The 19,379-nt window shown below is 33.5% G+C and overlaps 1 pseudogene; it reads right to left on the bottom strand.

The window, feature by feature from the left end:
- Nucleotides 1–11,634: 11,634 nt before the first annotated feature.
- LOC100808251 (pectinesterase-like) lies at nt 11,635–16,888 on the bottom strand (annotated as a pseudogene).
- Between the last annotated feature and the right edge of the window lie 2,491 nt (nt 16,889–19,379).

Raw genomic sequence — 19,379 nt, 5'->3', positions numbered from 1 at the left:
AACCCTTCTAAAAGTTGTTTTTTTCAAAGTTGTCTTATGGTAATCGATTACATTGCTTGGTAATCGATTACCACAGTCTTGGATGTTTTGGAAACACTTTGTTTTGAGGCAAAGCTTGATCTTGGATTAATCTTGAAGCAATGCTTGTTTGTTGAAGCAACCTTGTATTAATCTTGAAGCAATGCTTGTTTGTTGAAGCAACCTTGTATTAATCTTGAAGCAATGCTTTAACCTTTGAATGTTTGTTGAAGTGATCTTGAAAGCAATCTTGTTTGATTATTCTTTGACATCATCAAAATCATGTATTCATACATTCACAATCTTGAAATTCAATTTGAAAAGTCATGACCCTTCAAAATATTCTTTGATATCATCAAAATCATGTATTCATACATTGTATCCTCTAAGCGATCTCCCATTTCTATATCAAATAGTTTAGATTGAGACCTCATCTGCATGTCTGTCAATTCACCATGCCATATCCACATGGTATAATTCTTCTTAATCCCATCACACAACAAATGCTCCTGTATGTCGTCCAATATTTGTCGTCTCCCGTTCAAACAATTTATGTAAGGACAAAAATATTTTCCGCATGATCCTGAAAAAGTTGCTTGTGATGAAGTCGCAGAGTTGCCCCATGCTACTCATGGGCTTCGACTTAAGCAGGAAACTCCTGACCCACCAAAAGCTTTGAAAATTGTTCCTAGCCTTTCTCTACAAAAAATTCCTAAAGAACCTATTCGTGTTCCCACTGAGGTTATCACTACTTCCCCTAGAGTGAGGTAGACATGTTTGTCTTATGATATGTAGAAATTCATAAGGATTTACTTTCTAAATGTAGGTTGGGATATCAATGGAGTAAAAGTTTTGCAGCATGATCTCTTCACCAATGATGTCCTTTAGACTGAAATAGTATTCAACAAGAAATCATTGAAGCAAGAGCTTCTTCCATTGATGCCACTGTTTTGGTAACTATAAAGCCTCTGGAAGATGTTTTACATTTTGTTTCCATTCATCTCTAGTTCCTAATATTAGGGAAGCTTGGGTGGAAAAGGTTGTGGAGACACCATATATGACACCTACTACTTCTCCACTTTTCTTTACTCCTCAATTCACTACTCCTATCAGTCCCTATAACCAGTGTGGATTCAATCCTCTATTTGAAACATCAACTGATGCTGAGTTCAACAGATTAAAGTCCTCACCTCCTCCAAACATTCAAGTTCTTACAAGAAGCAGAAGAGAAGCTTAGAAGAAAACTACAACAGGATGAAAGTAAGGGAAATGGAGATGAGGTTGATGGTTGTTTCATCACAATAAATGTTGACAAGAAAACATAAAGAGAGGTTAATCACTAGCCTCGTCCACCACAGTACCATTCAGGCACTTCACAGGTACTTCCCTTAGCTTCTTGACACAATTCACCAAAATTAGAAGAAAGAAAAAAGCTAACAACAAAGTTCTGTCAAGTCAATTAAGAGTTTATTTCTTCATTAATCTTTCTAATCAATGTCAATTTTCAAAGTAGTTGTACTAGAGGATCAATTCAATGAACCACACTTTATTTGAAAATGAAGACAAATTTTAAATATGATTATATGGACAAGCAACATATGCTTGAGACTTATCAAGCATGGCAAGCAACATATATCAATCTAGTAGGACATGTATGTTCTCCTAGAATTTTTTTTACTGCCCTATCCCCTAGAAGGTCAGCTTTGGCCTAATGGATAGCTTTATGTGTTCCCTTCGTAGTTCGTACACATGGAATTTTTGGGCTATATGTGATTTTTTTTCCATTGAAAGAAATAAAATATATCCTTTTCCGTCTGACAAAGTTGCTTAACCTAAAGTACAAGTTTTCAATTTCAACCTTAGTCCTTTCATACGTATCATGATAATAATTAATTATCCTAGCTTTGATACAAGGTTGCTTCTACAAGTGCCAGCTTTAATTTAACTACTAATATTTGTTAAGAGTACAGATTTCTGATTTCACACACCCAATTTTGAATTACGAACCATTACAAGTTCTCATTATTAGTCATTAGGGACTATCAATGTTATTGTTATGACATAATTAAGAGCTAAATGATGAGGAAATCACGTGATGTAAGTATGATGCAGCTTTAAACTTAATAAATAGTTAATGAATTTGAACAGTGATATGATTACTTGATCAAATAATGCTATGTATCAGGCAGACAAAAGTCTACGCAATTTCGTAAAGCAGTCTTTTCCTTTCAAGATTAGTGGACGGCCTCGGATTGCCATTTAAGGAGGCCAGGCTACACACCTTGTATGATAACATGTAAAATGTATTGGAAATAGAATCAGTTTAAATTTCTGTATTGCGTAAGTCATTCCTCAATCCCAATTTTTTTGCCACGTTAAACAAGCTCTAGACATAAAGATCAAATTCATATGAACAGAAGCATCTTAAAGCCATCATTCCAGAAAGTCCTGGATTCTCTTTTAAAGTTCCCACATCTGGTTTTAGTATGAGGTGGATTATACAGCTAATATAAATGTTTTGTTGGTAGGCGGAGGTAAAAAGGTTAATTTGTGCTAAACATCTTAAATGAAGCAAGACTTTGCTGAGGGCAATGAATAATTCGCATGCTTATTCTAAAATAGCTTTATGACCGAGGACGAAGCAAAGAATTTATTCTAGATCTGTTTTGGAACACATGACAAAGGGCTGGCTGCTATTCAGCAAGCACATGAAATAGCTTCATATTCTGCTGAACTCATTCAATTAATTTTCAGTTGCAAGGCAAAAAACCCCCAAAAATAAGAATAATTGTATTTGTATTTTTTTTATTGTAATTCTTTGTATCACAGAGAGATAAGAACAAAAACAAAAAGAAGTATGAAATAAGACGAGAAGAAATAAAAATACCAAGTAGTATAAGAATGGAATAAATAATCTATGCACTCAATGTAAATTTAGGTTGTCATTTAAGTATAAATTAATTAACATATAGTACAATATATTGGTTGACTCTATATATTAAGAGTCATTTATAATGATTTTTATTGGTTCATATATAATATAAAGTTTTTCATTAACTAGGTACAGAAAATATATTATAAAAGTTATACTAAATAATATAACTCCGAATATTAACATCCGGATGTTAATATTTAGACAATATCTGAAGTCTATTGCCTCTAAACGAACAATTATTACTCATTAATTAGGTAGTCTGTTCCATAATATCTACCAATTTCTACATGTAAATATATATATAACTAAAAAAAGTGAGTATTTGGACATGCAATTTGTTTCTACTTTCTATGAGTGTTAGCAGTAAGCAGAAGCCAAAAGGAAGTCACGTTTAAAGGGTAATAGAAATTGGAAAAACGCTTTTGTGAAAGCTTGAATTAGAATTGAAGCTGCAGGGTGAGTATGGTTTGTCTTAATTTCTTTGTTTCCAAAACCAAAAGCAGCAAAAGCAAGAATTAAACTCTCCTCCTTCTCCCCACCACCCATTCCACGTCGTGTAGAAGCAACTAATATTAACTCCCTCTCTCCCTCTCCCCACTTCCATATAAAAAAAAAAAAAAAACCACACAAATTAACACCACCCTAATAGACCCAACTAAAAATTATGCAACTTTGTGAAGTTTAATTTCAATTGCAAGAGCTAGCTATAACAAAATGAGTGACATAAACAACATGATTATAGCCTCCAAAACAGCTAGTGGTAGTTCTTCATCATCATCTTCAAGAATGTCGACAAAAGCATTCTCTAGAGGCTATAATCATGTTGTTTTTGGAGGCTATAATCATGTTATTTTTGTCACTCATTTTTAAAAGTTCAGAACTTGAGAATGCAACAAAGACCGAAAGACTAGATTATTTTCCAAGAAGGGATGCCACTATATTAACTTCAATAGTATCTAATAGGATATTTTAACGTTCCTATTGTCTTCAATACAGGGCCTGACAAAGTCATAAAGCAAGGCAAAAGCCAAACAATGGCAACAATCGATAGTTATAGAGAACAACAAATAAGTTCAAACATCAAAGCATCTAATGTCATTCAAAGACCTAGTGACATAAAAACATCTATTGAAAAAAAAAAGAAGCTTGCAAATTAAAAGCTCACAAAAATGAGAAAAGAAGCAACCACGTACCTTATGTTGATGTCGGACTCCAACGAATGCTTAACCTCGCGACAGTGACGAACCCCAACTCGTGGAGCAGTTCAGCGGCGACGATGGTGAGGAGGAGACGGCGATGACAGATCACAAACGACAGTGACAGGTCACAAACGACGGTCACAGATCTTGCGGGTGAAGGAGAAGAGAAAGGGTTTGTTTGCGAGACTGAGCGCACGGGGGAAAAAAGGGTTTTGGGTTTTAATTTATGTATAACAATCATGTTAACATCGATTTTGAAAAAACCGATGTTAACCAGTTGATGTTAACATCAGTTTTTTAATAACCGATGTTAACCAGTTGATGTTAACATCGATTTTGAAACCAATGTTACTTAACTCAAATTATTTATGAAAATACAACCATGCTTTTGTTAACATTGATTTTTTCAATAACCGATGTAAATTGTGCGATGTTAAATCTATGAATTCTAGTAGTGATCATTTCATATTGTGCTTCCTGTCAGATATAACATTTTGCCCAACTTGCTATTTTGTTTTGCAAAGGCAAGGTTTAGGGTTGAAAGAACTATTTCTTACTTAGCGAAAGGAAAGAATAAACTAAATACTCAATCTTGACAGTAACACATTAGCCAAGGGTTCTTTTCAGTATGCAAACAACTATCAATTACAACAAATTTAAATTTTCTAGTACCTTACTTCTTTGACGTATTTTTAATTTGACATTTCTTTTAATTATTTTTATCCAAAAGAACTAACAAAAAAACATTTTTTTTAAAGAGGCAAAGGTATATTTATATATAAGACCACAAAACGTGATCATAAAAAATGATAAGTTACATAAGCCAAATATAGTTATTGACATAAACAAAAAATGAATCAGCTCAAACATAATAAAGGTGAGGAGACTACAACAAGAATGAGCTTCATTGATGTTGGATCAATGACAGTTCTACCAAAATTGATGTCCTAAAAAATGTGGTGGTATTTTTATAAATAATGGTAACTTTTTAACGACAGTTTTCTCATAATCATCTTTGAAAACACATTACAACATCGATTTCTTCAAGAACCAATGTCGAAAGCAAGAGTTTAACATCAGTTTTCAAAAACCGTCTTTTAAAGGGGTGAGTTTTTCCTTTTCATTCTCGTGCCTTCTCATGAAGCTTTCTTGCCTTCTTACTCCCACCGTCAGAGTTGTCTGTTGTGTTCTCCTCCTATCTACCATCATTTTCAAAGTTGTATCCTAGGTCACTGCCGTCGGACACTTGAAGATCTTTCACTCTTTGTGAAGGTAAGAACACCCTCAGATCTCCAAAGTTTTAGATCTTGCCTCCAAAGCTACAAATCTCACATTCCCTCTCTTTGTGAGGCTTCACTGTTGCCGCCATTTGTGAACCTTTATCTCCATTTATGACAAAAGTATGAACCTCTCACCCTAAGCTTATATGACCCCAATTTCATTTCCTAAACTTCTCCCTCTCACCCTTATCCTTGCTCTCCAGATCAAGATCTGAGTGGAGAAAGGAACCCTTCCACCAAGGAGCGCCACTGCCATGAATCCCAACCACCACGAATCGCCATCTAGTCTGCCAGAAACGACACTGCCATTGACTCTGCCTCATCCCTCCAGTTCCTCCCTACTAGAAACCTTGTCCTCATTAATGGGTCGGGTTCCATCGTGTAGGACACCGGAACTTCCAACATGGGTGACTCCTCCGCACTACTAAAAAATAATATTTTTACATCGGTTATTTAACCGATGTTGAAAGTAATATAGTTAACATCGATTTTGAAAAATCGATGTTAACTAATAAATACAACATCGGTTATTTAAATAACCGATGTTAGATGATAAAAATTAGGAAAAAAGAAAGTTATAAATCTACATATCAACATCGGTTTTTTAAAAAATTGATGTTAACTGGCACTAACAACATCAGTTTTTTAAATAACCGATGTTAACTGGCACTAGCAACATCGGACACTAACAACATCGGTTTTTTAAATAACCGTTGTTAACTGATACTAACAACATCGATTTTTTAAATAAACCCTGTTAACTGACATTAACAACATCGATTTTTTAAATAACCGATGTTAACTGACACTAACAACTTTAATTTTTTAAATAACCGATATTAACTGACATACTATAGTTTTCTCTTCATACTGAAATTTTGCGCCACCACAAGGCTTGGACTGCTGTTATTATAATATACACAACAAATAACCAACATAACTAAATAAAAATAGATAGTCTGCCAATTTAAAAAGTATACTAATATCAGATTTATAGGAAAAAAACTAGCACATAAACATTGAAAAGATAAAAGTTCAAAAATAAAAATTTAAGCTTTCAGGAAATTTTGTGAATTAGAAAGTTGACCTACGAGTTTCTCAACTTATTGCCGGAAGCTTCACATGTCACAAGCAAATCCTAAATCTTACATTTTAATATATAATTGCCTACCCCGCCATTTATTTATTTGTTTATTTTTGGGTAAAGAAATGGGAGCAAATATCCAAGGATTGTAGGGAAAATGCAGTAGATACCTGAATTGGGCAAATTGAAGGTAGTGATGTGGAGTTTCGAGCTTCCACCTCGGGATAAACTGGGCCATGAGAGTGTGAAAACTATTAACAAATGACGTAAAGAATCAATGAACGTGTTCGGTGCATTTTAATATATAAGTGCATACACCGCTTTGTGCTGTCTGTGTTCGGTGCACAAGCACCCCCCACCAACCCAACGGTGATTCTTTGAATCCATATTTATTTCTAAGGTAAACATCATTTCTCTAAATTCACAGATAACAAGGAAAAACAAAAAACAAAGAGACAGAGAAAGTGATCAAGTGATGTAACAGCCAAAAAGGAGAAAACTAAAGAAATAAAAAGGTCTAAAATCTAATCAAATAAATAATTAGCAATATTAATACACGGATTCGTTAAAAAAAAAATGAGATAGGTTTACATATTTCGGTTAATAAATTAAAAGGAAAGGAAAAAATCGAAAAACCACTATTCTTATTTCCATTGCAAGCTCCTGGCCATGCAAATATTACTTTGTATTTTACACTTTGCTAAAATGATTCTTTACGTCATTGTTTTAAATAACATTCAGCAATCGTAATTATACTCATAGTATGAAAGTATTTTAACTCACTGCAAGTAATCCCAATTACAATCACAAAATACATTTGTTATTAGTTCCTTTAAAAAAAACTATTAACAAATGAAAAAAAAAACTACTAAGAACCAATACAAAATTCGCTAATTCCTTAGTTTGTCATAATTAAAAAAATACCAAAGACCAAAAATAAAATTATTATTTTATTAGGGACTCAATATTAAAAAAATAATTTCAGATAACAAATACAAAATTCAAATATTTATGAGGGATTGAAAACATATTTTAGCATTTGGAGTAACAATATTTCAATGATCTATTGGCCATTAATTTTTGGCTCATACTTCCGTTAAGTTTTTTTCTTAACAATGTGCATTTGAACTTTGCAACTACAAAGTAAAGCTTAAAGGAATAGAAAAGAAAGAGTTTAAACAACTAGTTAACCAGTCACAGTGAAATCTGATTCGCGACAAAGAAAATGCTAACTTACACCAAAGAAGAGGTGAAGTGGCCAATCTTTTTATGATCCAGCTGTTAAATCTTTTATGGTCCAGCCAGCCCCTGAAGTGCAGTTCAAATAAAGAGCAAAATGGTTACTATCTTGGACTTAATGGAAAACAACTCTAATTTTTAATACTTCCAAACACAGTAGTAAATGGTAAAACAAGAAATGAGCATATAAATGGAAGTCAAGCTACCAACTAACTAACTAAGCCAACAATGCAAAATATCAAATTGCCATAGATTTTGCACAAAGAAAAGCGTGGCAACCACATTTAGAAGCACATTTAATCAAGACATTCAATAGAAAGCAATTGGTTCTTTCATTTACCAAATGATTTTGGTCACAGATTTCATATCAAAAACCTCATAATTACAAAATGAAGACAAAGGGGGGACAATGGAAAAACACTATCAATAACTAGAAAAACAGCAACACTGAGTGTTACAAATTCAGAACTTCTCGAATTGCATTAGTCCATACTTCATAGTTCATAATTAGCAGCAGTCACATGGACTGTAAAGACTCAAACAAATGCAATGGCACAAACTATATACATTTATCTTTCTCTTCTCTCTTTATTTGTCTACTAGAATTATTTGATCAGAGTGTACCTTTTTTTATATAAAAAAAAAGGCAAATTATATTAATAAACAAATAGAGTACAAGATGTATCCTAATAAGAAAATACAGCATTTTCTGTCAAAAAAAAAAAAAAAATACAGCATTCAACAAAAACACCCTGAATCAACTTCTATGCTATTACTACCCAACAAGCGGCACTGCAGCATAGAGATTAGAGAAACCGCATGCCAATTAATAGCACCTAAATTCACCTAAATTTGAGTATGCGCCTTACATGTTGGAAAATCAAAAGTGAGTTTTAAGGTACATTACCTAAAATGGTGTACAAGTACAACTCTAATGTATGAAAATTGATAATTAAATACAAGTAAACATGACAGCGTGAATGACATGTAAAAGTGTCCATATATTATCATTCTTTCAGAATTTATAAAATGAATTAAAAAAATAGATAAAAAAAATGAACCTTACCCCTGGAGCATATGGCTTAGTTTCAGGAGGAGCCCACTTCATTAGGCACCTTCATGAATCTGTCAAAGTCATCAAACATGCTCATGGCAAAATATGTGCCCGGTCCAATTTGTACCCATGAGTCTTCTCTTTAGCAAACTTAGCTTCCTAAGAAAAAATAAACGCCCAATTTAACCACACCCAAATCAAAAAACAACATACAATTCAACATCGACTAAAAACACAATTGACATCAAAATCACTAACAACACTCAAACTCGAGATTCTCCTCTTGGTAAACCACCTCAGCATCACTATAAAAAAGAAAAGAGTCAGAAAACTGCAACCTTAGGGTTTCGTTTCAGTTACCAGAACCTGAAAAGGACGAAGTAGTTGATACCTAACGATGCTGCAATCTTCATCGGGAGGGATGCGAATGGCATCGAGATCGAGAGTGGAGAGATCGACGCCGAGACGCAGTGCCGTGTCCTCGATCTCCTTCATTACCATGACGTTCGCCATGATTGTAGCAAGCACAGTGTTATCGTTATGGAGGCAGATGGCGGTGCGAGAGAGGGTTTGATTTCTAGGGTTTTCTCTAGTTTCAAAAACGCAAAAATAGTGCGGCACAGGGTGCAAGAATTGCGTTTTGCTGTTCCTTTGGTGAAATTGGAGTTTTATATTCTTTATAGATTTCTCTCTTTATATTAATTCTAGGTGTTACTCTTTTTTTTTTTTATATACTAACTCTGGAATTATTATTAAAATGCCGTCAACATTTTTTCTTTTCTTAATTATATTGATACTAGATGTCTCTTTTTTATATATTTTATGTAGTATAAGTTTAGTGAGTTTGCAGTCAAAAAGTATAGTGAATTTTATATTTATTATTTTAAGAATTATCTTTCAAATGTATGATTTTTTTATTATTTGTAAAAATTAAATTTATATTTTATTTAGGTGGTTGTAAAAATATATTTTAAGGAATTTTGTGATGTATGTTTTTGGAATAATAAAAAAATTGACAGGTTAATTTTTTTTCATTGAAATAAATTATTTAAAGAAATAAAATATTATAACTAAGTTACAAATTTTAATAAATATTCTTAATTTTTTAAAATAATAAATTATATATATATATATATATATATATTTAATCTACAGTTAATTATATCCATAAGTAATAGTAGCTGTAGGTATAAGTTTATAGAGATTTTAAAATATAATGATGATTTAATATTTATTTATTGAATGGGGACAAATATCTCATAAAATATACTTTTTAAATATTTATTAGACATTTTGATAATAAATAATATATACATTGTATGTATAAATATTTTTGTAAGATAAATTTTTTATTTTTATAATAATTAAATAAAATATATTAATAATAAATTTTAATTGTTTGACGATATAATTATTTTTACAAACATTCTATAAAAATTCTATAAAAGTTAAACTCTACTATTAAAAACAGTTTTTTTTTTTTAATTTTCAAATGAGCTAATATGCAATAATTAGTATAAATGTGTTATATTTAAATGATAATCATGAAATAATAAAACTAAAATTACAAAATTTATTTTAAAAATTTAGTTTAATTTTTAAATGCTTATCTTTTGAATTGTTATTGTTTATTAATTATTATATTTTTAAGTAAAATATAATTAATAAATTAATATATGATTTTAAAAAAAATATAAATAATTAAAGAAAAAGAGTTTATATTAACATCGGTTATTTTAAAATCGATGTTGTAAGTGCTTGACGACATCGGTTTTAAAATAACCGATATTAAAAATCGCACTAAATCGAGTTGTTAACATCAATTATTTGAAAATCGATATCGTCAAGCACTTACAATATCGATTTTAAAATAACCGATGCTAAAATCGCACTAAATCGAACAGTTAACATCGATTATCTGAAAATCGATGTTGTAAGTGTTTGACGACATCGATTTTCAAATAACCGATGTTAATAGGACAATGTTAAAACTTATTTTTGTAGTAGTGCTGCCACCCTTTACAACAACAGAAACGTGTTTCTCTCCAATGCCATCGGTTCCGTGTGGTCGAGCTTCTTTATTGACACCATTGTTCCATTTCAGAACTTCATTGTTTGTATGGTTTTGCGTTCTGGGTTGTTCTCATTTTACCTTCTTAGTTCAGGGAACCTCACTCTCAAGTGGAGTGATAGAGTACCTTACTGGGATCAAGACTTGAACTTTTTTGTGAGTGGGGTGAATTTGTGTTCACCTGTTTTGGGGTTGTAACTAAAGGGGGTTCTAGAACACCAAGCTCCAAATGAGAGGCCACTAGATAAAGAACCCTTGTATCTAGCCCACGTCCAAGACAATGCATGTATATGCTGAATAATTTCACACGCATCCGCCCGTCGTCCATTTTGAAACATAATTTTATTGTGATGAAGCCAGATGCACCAGCAAGTGCAATGCCAAATAACACGATGCAATATTTTAAGATTCTTCTCTCGAAAAACTAGACCAAACTGAGAATAATGCTGCTGAACCAAAGAAACACCCAGCCATCTAAATACACTATTCCACACCTGAAATGAGAAAGAACAATCCATAAAGAGACATAATATTAACCATATATAATAGATGTTATCATTTTAATGCAATTAAGAAGTACATAGAACGTACACGAAGATAACATATCAAACAGCTCGTTATCAATAATTCCCAAAGACTTTTGGTTGTCTTTGAGTAATCAATTTGATTATACGCTTACATAACAACTTTGAATTATAATAAGTTAAAAAGAAATAAAAATAAATCGTGCAAGCTCTTCAAATTAACCACAACCTTAATCATCGAGTCCCAATAAGAATGGAATCCCTGTGGCTGGTAACCATGATTTCCCAGCAATAAAATTCTCAACTGTGAATTTGGATGCTTCGGTTGCACTTGTTATGGCATGGTAACCACCCCATTTCACTCTATCTCTCGTGGAACCCCAGGACGAACGTTCTTGTACTCTCCATAATACAAAGTATTGAGGGCAAAATCGCCTTTCCAGTCCAATCACCCTGCAAGGTCTACCAACGCATCAAGGTAAGTTTGCAAGAACACGGTCCTTGAATACTCCCTCCATGGCCTACCCAAGAAGGTTTTGAAGGAACTCAGCACAGGGACTAGGTCTTCAACAGCCATAACACGCGAGTTTTGAATGCAAATCCCAGTGTTTTGATTAGGATCTTTTCTACCCGTTAGAAATAATTAGAAAAATGAAGTTTTGTATGTTACTAAATTAAAATGTTGTGTATTTACTAATTACTAACGTAACAATATGTTCATTTAGCTTTTATTTGCTTAAAATAAGACACTTAGCAATTAAAAGCTATGCAGTGGAACAATTAGTTTTCAGAGACTAAAACGTTATCCTTAACTCATAATTAGGAAAAAATAAATTCTTTTACGCTTCCATCCTATTTATAGATGAATTGTCATGTTTAATATGATTATTGACTTGATAATTATTTTAAATTGTTTTAACCTACGTTATTTAGTTAGTCATATGGCTAAAATAGTGAGCAATAAATTTAACATCTCAAGCATGAAACCTTTAGGACGAAACATTTTTAAGAAGTCTAATAATGACTCGATAACTAATTAATGGTCCGATAATATTAGGAATGAAAGAAATTAACGATAGTTTTCAAATTCATTCAATTCATTCATTGATCAAAGTATTACAAAGTTGATGTATTTATACAAAGATAGAAAATAACTAACTTGAGTAATCAACACTAACTTACTCAAATAATTTCTAATAACTAACTAAATTAATTTTGTCTAATACCCCCCCCCCCCACAAGCTGGAATGTGTTGAAAACACTTCAAACTTGGAGAATACAATACATCAACATTAAAGAAGAAAGAGAAAAGAAAAGAAAAGAAAAAAATCTGAAAACATGAAATATAGTGAAACATGTCGGAAATACATTGGTCAAAATAAAACCTTCGAGAAATCTTCGACCAACTTCGACGGCTTCCAAGAGTTCAAAGCAAGCATCAAAGCTTGTTGGCAAAAACTTTGGTGACGAAGGACAAGAAATTGTAACCGACACGCTCGAAGAGGTACCACAATGCGGTGGCATAAACGAGCACCGCAACTGCTCCACGCCAATTCATCCACAACACCACATCAGCAATTAAGCCTTTGCCGAGAACACGATGAAAGGATGAGAAATTAAGGCAATGCCAAGATTGTCAGAAGAATGAAGAATGAAAGGGTTAGAATCATCAATGGCAGTCATGGCTATGAGAGAAAAAAAAAAAAGAACCAACCAGACATTCGAAAGGTCCCCTTAAAAAATGATTCATATGGGGGTGGCCTACTCTGTTATACAAGAAGTTAATCATTAATGACATCCATGGCCATGAGAGAAAAAAAAAACCAACTAGGCATCCGAAAGGTCCCCTTAAAAAATGATGCATAAGGGGGTGGCCTACCCAATTATATAAGAACTTAATCATCCTCGTGAACCACCCGATGTGGGAATCGCAATACGCCCCCTTGAGTCAGGGCTCGGCGCCATAAAGCGAGGGCTAGCAGCACTATCCACACCACCAGGCAGAACCATAAATAGCTTCAATAGGAAGCAAGAGACACGAAAGCAAAAACTTCTGATACCATATTAAGAATGAAAGAAATTAACGATAGTTTTCGAATTCATCCAATTCATTCATTGATCAAAGTATTACAAAGTTGATGTATTTATACAAAGATAGAAAATAACTAACTTGAGTAATCAACACTAACTTACTCAAATAACTTCTAGTAACTAACTAAATTAATTTTATGTCTAATAGATAATAATAATCATTAGGATAAGTTTTGATCCCATATTATAATGTAGGTTTAGAATTAATTCAACCTTAGCAACCACTAAGATGGTATGATAACAAATTGATAATGAGTGAATTAATTGGTTTAACCAACAATCATTAGCAACCACTAAGTTTTGCCCGTTTAATGTGAGATTTCTAACAAAAGTCACTTATTAAGTGATTTCAATTGGTTAAAAGTACTAACTGAACATCAAATAAGCTCTTTGGTATAAATAGATTCATCATATTTCTCTTATATTGTTTTCTTCCTCCAACATTACCTTCTGCTGCTATGGCATTTTTCTGTTTCTGCATTGACCTTGTTGCGTATATATTGCAGGATTGGAAGACGACAGCGGCATTGCCAAAGATGAAATCCACTGTGCCAAAAATGTGGCATTCCTTGTAGAACTGTCTTTGGGAGTGGACATAGAGAGTGTCTTGGTAGCCTTCAAATGCACAGCGATGGAAGACAGAGAGGTCAGCACCACAACGCAGTGCTCCTGCTTGGTGGTTTTCTGGGCCTTCTGTGTTGCGGAATGTGATGCCACGTGCAATGAACCCATCTTTGTCACAGCTGTAAACAATATTTAGACCTTATGATTATTTAAAATGCTTTATTTGAATTTGATTAACAAAAGTCTATGATTTTTTTTTCACAACCAAAATAGAATTTATATGCATAGTAACATTATTCCATGTACATAACTGTTTGAAGCAATGGATTAAAAGTCTATGAATATACATTGGCTTTTGTGTGAGTAAAGCAATCAAACCAAGAAAAAATAGTTTTTTTTAATAGCTAATGCCTTTAACAAAAAGTTTGGTTTTGTTTAATGTCTTAATTAGTTGGAGTATAAATAGAAAATATATAAATATATTAAAAGAATTTCATCTTTTTAATGAGTCCATTTAACTTAACTTGAATTACTTAGAATCTAAGTTGTATATGTAGAAAGTCTTAAAACATAAAAGAAATATAATCTAGTTAAAAAGATGAGATAATCATTGTAGAGAGTACAAACTTATTCCTGCCCAAAAAAAGTTATAACTTGTGTTGAAAACTGGTATATCTTTTGGACATTAATATGACGTGGGTTTTGTTTTGAAAAATCTCTCAAACTATTTCCTATAAGAAGAAAATAAAAAGTTAAAATTTTATGATAATTCATTTCGTGGATAAACCCTATATTGATAAATAAATAAACTTTATTTTCCATACTTTTTATATAAAAAAACAAGAAAAGAAAGAAATCACACTATTATAATACGATTTTTCTTTGCCCAACATTATTAGCATTATCGGAAAAAGGCTAGAAAAAGCTTCCCACCGTGGTGGTGTCTCTTTACTCATATTAACTAAGATTACATTAATTCAAAGATTTAAACGAGTTATGTGTTTTCACTCTAATTTAAAAATTGAATTATCATTTTATTATTTTTAAGCATCAAAATTACAGAATTGAAAATAACTCTTTTCTTGATGAAATTTCAAAAGTCAAATTAAAGAGATGAAATTAATAAATCACAAATGATTCACAGACCTAAATCTAATTTACATTGTGAGACAATGATATTGAAGAAAGAAAAAATGTTGATGTAATAGATATACGGTGTAACAAATAGAGAAATAGAGAGAAGTGAAGAGAGTTACTTTTTTTTCACTATACTATTAATATCAAATATTTATTAGTTTTCTCGATAACTAATTTTCATCACCTGATGATTAGTCTCCTTTAGTGGGGTTCTAGTGAAGAGAGTCTCTAAGGTATATAAATTGTGCCAATGTATATGTATATCATTGTTCTTAATAAAACTCTTACCAACGTTCGTTGAATTAAAAGTGGTAGAACCTCCTCCAACACTTCGGCTACCAGAAATGACAGTGAGCCTTGTACCATCACCATACAACATAATATTCAATGTTTTCATTGTAAACACTATGTTTAACATATATCACAAACCTCTTTGGACTCAACTTGGGGACTGCTTTCAAAGCTTCTTTGATTGTCTTAAAATCCCTCGAGCCATCTTTAGCGACCACAACATCTAGTGATAACAATGGTTATGACTCTAGAAGCTTCCTATCATTTGGTGATAACCATCTGGGGAAGCCATTTTTGTTAGTCTTTGGAGGAATAAATGAGGAAGCATTGTTAAGAGTCAAAAAGTCGCTTATGATCTTCGAGATATTCTTGTTGGGAATGAGAGGTAGAACATTGTTGCCAACACCAACCTTGTGGAATCCGGTTTGGCACGTGTCAGTGTTGGTTAAGGATGTGGTAAGCCATGTTTGGAGATCATAGCTAGTGCTTTGTTTGGTAGGGTTAAGTGCTTGGTTGAGAATGTTGATGGTGTCTTGGTAGAGGGTTACGCAATCTGACCATGCTGCTTTTTCTTGCTTGCTTCTACATTTTGAGCCCAACCACGTGATGTGAATTTGGGCATTCACTGATTGCTCCATTGCAATTTGAAGGATGAGGTTCTTGAATTGAAATGCACTTTTTGGGATACCATCTTGAAGGTGATGATTATTTATTGTGGCATGCAAAATGCTCGCATGTTTGAGGATGTGGAGTTTTATTGCACCAAAAATCAATGGTATCGAAAAAAATGGTTGAAAGGGTTGGGGAAGACAGAAAGCAAGAATATGAAGACAATGATGAGGCCAAGAGTTTCGGCCATTTTGGTGAGCTTTCCCTGAGCTAGGTGAATAACCGTAAAATTAATAGTTATGACGCAGTTAGCATTCTTAATAAACAGGTTAAAAGAGATTTCAAATTTAAAAGCAACACGATGATTAAAGCCGGTAAGTTGTTGGCAATGGCGTAATGGAATATTGATTTTACTACACTAAGCAAGAAATAAAAATACGCTAAATTGGATGAAAATTCACTGTGTACATCTTATTCCAAGTATTCATATATATATAGATATAATAACTAATTGTGATGGTGGAATTGGCTATAACTGAATTGCAGACACAACATAACAGAATTGGTTATTGTTGAGTTGTGACTAAAATCCATATGTAAGTTTATTCTGTTAATTTTTTTGTTTTGTCCTCTACTTATATAAGGCAAGGATGTCCTGTATTTAGAATAAGCTTCCACTTGTGTATTGCATCAGTAATAATACAGGCTCTCTGTTTTCCCTCCCGTGGATGTAGCCTTGATCAAAGGTGAACCACGTAATTCTGTGCGTTCTTTCTCATCACTCTCTCTCATTCTTTTTGCTGCAACATCCGTGTGTATGACATTTCTGTTCTGTTGCTATTCTTGCTTGTTCTTCATCACTTCCATAACAAACTTGTATCAAGAGCTCAAGTTGTGATCAAGGGAATTCAAGATTCTCGTCTGAATACGAAGATCAAGCTGTGGGGAATCTTGTTTCTGGTCCTTTCGTTGCTTCTTTGTGATCAAGAACACTCAAGAAATCATGTCAAACATAATCAGGATTGAAAAATTCAATGGAAAGAACAACTTCAATCTGTGGTGCATCAAGATGCGTGCTTTGTTGAAGGAACAACGTGTTTGGGCTTTTGTTGCTTCTGCATCTGTGAAGAAAGAAGTGACTTCTGAATCAAAAGAAAAGGCCTTTGTTTCAAAGACTGAAGAACTTGTAGAACAAGAAGATAAGGCTCACTCACTAATCTTGCTTTCTTTGTCTGATGAAGTTTTATATGAAGTTGCAAATGAAGAAACTGCATGTGGCTTATGGCTCAAGTTGGAAAAGTTGTATATGACTAAGTCAATCTGCAACAAGCTCTTCTTGAAAAGGCATCTATTTGGTTTACACATGAAAGAAGGTACATCTCTTAAGGATCATCTTGATGAATTAAATTCTATTTTGATGGAATTAAGAGATATAGATGTTAAGATAGAGGATGAAGATGCTGCCATGATTTTGTTAGCCTCTCTACCACCATCATATAAGAGCTTTGTCAATTCTCTTAGTGTTGGTAAGGAATGTGTCACCATGGAGGAGGTGAAATCCAGCTTATACTCGAGGGAACTTCGATCTAAAGCACTTGGAAATTCTGAAGAATCAAATGGATCTGGTCTTGTTGTCTCTAACTCTAATAAGAACATCAAGAAAAAGGTGTTTAAAGGAAAAAAGAAGACTCGTGTCAATCCAAAGGATATCTGTAACTACTGCAAGGAGCCAGGTCATTGGAAGAAAGATTGTCCTAAGAAAAAGGGCAAACCATCTGCTGTTGTTGCCAAGGAAGGTTCCACATCTGAAAATGAGCTTGTTCTCTCAGTTGCTGATCATCACCAACATTCTGAAAATCAGTGGATATTAGACTCTGTCTGTTCCTTTCATATGTTTCCTAACAAAACCTGGTTTGACACCTATGAAGAGAAATCGGGTGGAAATGTCTTCATGGGAAATGATGTCTCATGCAAGACAATTGGAATTGGCATAGTAAAAATAAAGATGCATGATGGAATTATCTGAACACTCACTGAAGTTAGGCATGTTCCAGAGCTGAAGAAGAACCTAATCTCTATAGGTATTATGGATGGAAAGGGGTTCAAATGCAGCACTAAAAACGGGGTCAGGAAAATTCAGAAAGGCTCTACAATGGTGATGAAAGGTATAAAGAGGGGTAATCTCTATATACTTCAAGGTACAACATGTGTTGAGGATGGTCTAGTAGCTGTTGCATCAAGATCCAATGAGAGTATACCTAACTTAACTCAATTGTGGCACATGAGGCTAGGTCATATGAGTGAAAAAGGTATGATGATACTTCAAAAACAGCAGCTGTTGGGAAATCAGAAACTGGATGAACTTAAATTCTGTGAGCACTGTGTTTTCGGCAACCAACATAGGATTAAATTTCCTAAAGCAATTCACACCACCAAAGGAACTCTTGATTACATTCATGCTGACTGTTGGGGGTCTACAAGAGTACCTTCTCTAGGTGGTGGAAGGTATTTTCTATCCGTAATTGATGACTCAAGAATGACATGGATCTACATCATAAGTCAGAAGAGTCAAGCTTTCAAATGCTTCAAAGAATGGAAAGCACTGATTGAAAAACAAACTGAAAGGAAAGTTAAAAGACTCAGAACTGATAATGGCTTGGAGTTTTGCTCAACAGAATTTAACAAATTCTGCAGAGATGAAAGGATTGCTAGACAGCTTACTGTTAGGAACACTCCTCAGCAAAATGGAGTTGCTGAACGAATGAATAGAACACTCCTGGAAAGAACAAGATGTCTGTTATCCAATGCTGGTCTCAACAGAAGTTTTTGGGGAGAAGCTATCAATACAACTTGTTTTCTGATCAATAGAACACCCTCTACTACTATAGGACTTAAAACTCCTATTGAAATTTGGAATGGCAAAATAAAAAACTACTTAAACCTAAGAGTATTTAGCTGCAATGCTTATTATCATGTCAATGAAGGAAAGCTAGTACCTAGATCAAGAAAGGGTCTGTTCATGGGTTATGGTGATAGGGTGAAAGGCTATAGGATCTGGTGACCCTCGGAAAAGAAAGTTCTTCTCAGCAGAGATGTAATTTTTGATGAATCCCATCTGTTTCATCCCAAGCTTAAGGTTCAAATTGTTGGAACACAGAGCTGCCACTCTCCTCAAGAAAAGGATGTAGAATCTATAACCAAAGACTCAGAAAAAAGGGGTCATTCCAAAACATCTCCTGTGGTTCTTCAAGAAGGTGAGAAATCAGAAGATTCCAGGGCAAAT

The sequence above is a fragment of the Glycine max genome, chromosome 4 (genome assembly GCF_000004515.6).
Source record: "Glycine max cultivar Williams 82 chromosome 4, Glycine_max_v4.0, whole genome shotgun sequence".
Classification (NCBI taxonomy): domain Eukaryota; kingdom Viridiplantae; phylum Streptophyta; class Magnoliopsida; order Fabales; family Fabaceae; genus Glycine; species Glycine max.
The sequence above is the reverse complement of the archived record's forward strand: the minus strand, read 5'-3'. Positions and strand labels throughout refer to the sequence as shown.